The sequence below is a fragment of the Lactuca saligna genome, chromosome 2 (genome assembly GCF_052625555.1).
Source record: "Lactuca saligna cultivar CGN05327 chromosome 2, ASM5262555v1, whole genome shotgun sequence".
In the NCBI taxonomy this organism is placed as follows: Eukaryota; Viridiplantae; Streptophyta; class Magnoliopsida; order Asterales; family Asteraceae; genus Lactuca; species Lactuca saligna.
This window is the reverse complement of record NC_136418.1, coordinates 125,132,770-125,136,941: the sequence shown is the minus strand read 5'-3', so window position 1 is coordinate 125,136,941 and position 4,172 is coordinate 125,132,770. Positions and strand designations below refer to the sequence as shown.

General features: G+C 28.5%; 1 long non-coding RNA gene across 1 annotated transcript; it reads right to left on the bottom strand.

Annotated features, from left to right (window-relative positions):
- Positions 1–228: 228 nt before the first annotated feature.
- Positions 229–3,691, bottom strand: LOC145031508 (uncharacterized). Its single transcript, XR_013676953.1, has 4 exons — positions 3,508–3,691; positions 2,635–2,848; positions 817–933; positions 229–377 (listed from the first exon to the last, which is right to left on the bottom strand). It is a non-coding gene; the product is annotated as an uncharacterized LOC145031508 (long non-coding RNA).
- Positions 3,692–4,172: the final 481 nt, after the last annotated feature.

Below are 4,172 nucleotides of genomic sequence, written 5' to 3'. Positions count from 1 at the left end.
CAGGTGTGTAAAGTATGTTTTTCATATGGATAGCCTCATGCTTACATTTCATTATCATAATAACACCGGATTTCATTTATTTACCAAAAGAAACAATAAGTAACTTTCATTTTAGCCAAAGAAACAATAACTAATTTGCAACTTATAAAATGTTTACAAGTGTTTTTTTTAACAGTTCATATATAAATATTAGACAAGAACATCTGAGAGCTGGAACAATTAAAGTAAAGAGGTCAAATACATGTGAAAATAAAGAAACATCATATTGTGGGGTGAACAATATCTAATAGATTGGACTTTCCTTTTGGACTTGGAGTATTCAGATCTAGCCACCAACTTGTTTTCTTCATTCAAAAAATTAGCCAGCCGATGACAAGCTTCAATAAATATAAACCAGAAAATGAAAAATATTTGAGAAATAACAGAAGACAAATCAGCAAAGTAGAATGATAGGGGATTGTGGGAACGGGCAAATTCTTGGTTGTTATAAGGTTGCAACCATAATTATATTTCTTCTATGTGCAATTTACCATTGAAAAACAAATTGAGATCATATGCATTATGCATGGAAAAATGGTATTTTTCTCAAAACAAAGGTTATTTTTACATCGGTTAAGTCGTCTACCAGACGGGTATAATTTTATATTAAGGATATAACTTTAATTTTAAAGAATATTTGTCAATTCAATCTGAACCATAGCATACAAAAAAAATATAGAAAAAGGTGGATGTTATGGAATTTGGACTAAGAGAATAGAAAAATATGTGACTATTTGTTGCACTAAGTTTATATATTACAAATATGAAAATACATACCTCGTAAAGTCAAACCCAATTCTTCATCATACTCATCAAGACCTACAAATCTCGAGTGACCTCATGATGTGGCAGTCATTGGCAAAAATGGATGGAATGAAAAACCACTAACAGGATCTACATCAAATGCATATCATTAGCTTTGTTTGTATTAAGTGTTGTCTGGATAAATAGTGTTTTCAAAAAAATATTTGAGAAAAGTAGTATTTGATGCCGATTGAAAGATGGATACCTATTCACCCGTTTGAAGATCATAGGATTGTTCATTATTTTGATAAAACCAAATTGTCCAATTGGACAAATTGCATTGGACTATTTGGTTCGGATATTCAGATTTTTGGATTAGTTTTCAACAAAACTGAATTACTATTTTGGATTTCGGATTGGTTTTGGTTTATAAAATATGAACCGAATAATCCAAAAAAAAAAACGAATAACAATTTATTATTTATTTATTTTTAATATAAGTATAACTATTTATTAATTTTTTAATTTATTTTTTCAAATAAGATCAAAAAGTTTCATCTAATAAAAAACGTTAATATGTATTTTCTCTTAAAAGTTCTTTATCTATTAAATATTAAACTATAATATACATTCTTAGTAGTTTATAAATTTTAAATCACAATTAAATATTTTTTTTGTTTCTTCTATAAAAATTAGATAATATTATAATTATATGTTATTTTAAAATGTTTTACTTTTTGAAAACCGAATTATAAAAATCGATCCAACCGAATTATAATTGGATTGGATCAGATCGGATTTGAATTTAGTTTGGATTATTCGGATCCATATTTTGGAAACGGAAATCAATTTGGATTTACTTAATTGGATCGGATCGAACCGATCCATCCAAACGAACACCCCTAGAAGATCATACATATATATTACATTTTTTTTCATAATAAAATTATATTATGAAAAATGATATAAAAATTATAAAGAAATTTTATAATAAAAATAAATTTTTTTTAAATAACCTATCCACCAGTAGTCCGGTAACAAGAAATCGACTAAAACTGTATCCATTAATTAGTCATCTCTGATGACCATTCTACCCCTAGTCGTTTTTGGCTAGGTAAATGATGTTAGTGAAAACTCATTGACATGCGTGACATTTACTGACACATAAAACAAAATTGGTTGGTATTTATGGTGATGTCCTTAGAGTACATTACTATTATCTAGGGTTAAAATTGGTACTTTGATGGAATCATGTACGTCCACTTTTTATTTCACTTTTTAATAATCTTATAATTTTATTCCATATATATATATATATATATATATATATATATATATATATATATATATATATATATATATATATATATATAACTAATTATTGTACATCTATCGTATGCTTTGAGAACGATAAAGAAAATATGTTGTTTGATAATATAAATACGTTCAATCTTACATAACTATTGTCATTAACACACATTCTCACTCATTAAATCATCTATAAGGTTATTGTACACTTATTAATATTATTTTCATTTCTGTCAGAATGTTGTAGAATGTTTTATTGGATCGTATTCTGTCAGAATGAAAATGAGTGAAAAACGACGTGTGAGAACAAAAAGAAAATAATAATTAACGAGAATGAATGAAAATGATGATATTTTTGAAAGGTTGAACGTATTCATATTGCTAAACAACTTATTCTTTTATTAATTCCCGTAGCATATGATATATATATATATATATATATATATATATATATATATATATATATATATATATATATATATATATATATAATGAAAAGAAATTTAATTGCATTAAAATGACCACAGATGATTAACATCATACCTTTCGTCCCCCGGTGTAAAGATTGTTTCCATTTTGGCGAATTGAACCGGAGGGCAAAACGATCATTTTTTTAACCATGAATATCGAATATTCGGATGCATTTGTTTCAGCCTATGGTTTCAAGGCTTTCTCAGGTTTGGTCAATGTTTTGCTACCTAATTGTACGTGTGTATAATGAATTACATAAGTACAATGTTATATCTGTGTAGGGTACCTGCACAACATACTTTCATTAAATGCTCAAAATAGCAACATACTTTCAAAATCAAGTATGCAAATAGGCAAAAGTAAAAAAAATCATTAAAAAAAATAGTAAAATCACGCAAGGAGTGTTAATTATTTATAGTTTAAAATGCTTTAAATAGGAACATACTTTCACACACACACACACACACATAAATCCTATAACACATACCATTCTAGCTATGTAGAGTTCTTTGCTATTTTCCCTCAGTTTTCCATATTCGCAGTATACAATATGTTCATCTAAAATTTGTATCAAAATTTTGTTTACAGTAACTACTAAAAGGGCATCTAAAAGTTTTTTCAAGAATTCAATATGCTATGTTAGCCTACACAAAAATTTTCCCTTAGGCTTAAGGTTCATAGGAGAAGCGTGTCTTTCCAGTAGCATAAACGAGTAACATAATATGCAAACCTACCTATCTAGTCATGAAGCACTTGAGAATATCAATAAAATGATAAATTTCTTGGGTAGAAAGATCAAATATGGTTAGACACAAGGTGTAACACACACAAAACCTTTATCATGTGCTACTGGTATGTTGAAAATGCCATAATACCTTTTTCCTAGGTCCTGTAACAGTAGGTGATAGCAAAATTGTTATTGGTATGTTGAAAATGCCATAATACCTCTAACCCATGATCAGAAGGTTGTGCTTTCTCCAATGGTCTTTAGACTTACAAGGCTTCTACAACCATGTTTCTTCCCCAACAAAGTCACCTTGCCAAAAAAATCTTCAAATTGGAAACAGATAAAACATTTTGAGACCCTAGTTTCCAAACAAAATGCACGCTTGGGTTCTTGATATACGAATCACTGCACAAAAGAAAAGATCAAACTTCAAAGAAACTAAGGTGTAGGAGCAAAAAAGGAAGGACATAGGGTTATGATGTGGACAATACAAATTAACATTACCGAAAAGGTGAGCATCCAACGCTTATATTATTAGCAACTAATTTTAATGCCAATGTTATATTAATCCCACTAAATGATGAAAAACTTAATCTAACCAATTATAATTCATCTATATATCCAAATTGTATGTTCAACAATACCATCATTAATGGTTGCAATTAGCTCCAAACTTGATAAGACCATTTGTTTCACCAAAAGAAGACATCATGCCAATTCTAATCCCATGTCACCATGTTTGTGAGTAGACTATTGATGGTAAGCTCATTTGTGTTTTAGTTTCACTGTGTTGATCTTCGTCTTGAGGTTTTGTGGGCAGTATAGTAAAGAGTTAAATTCTCAAGTCTAAATTGAGTAAGATTAAAAAGCGGATTATTTAGTA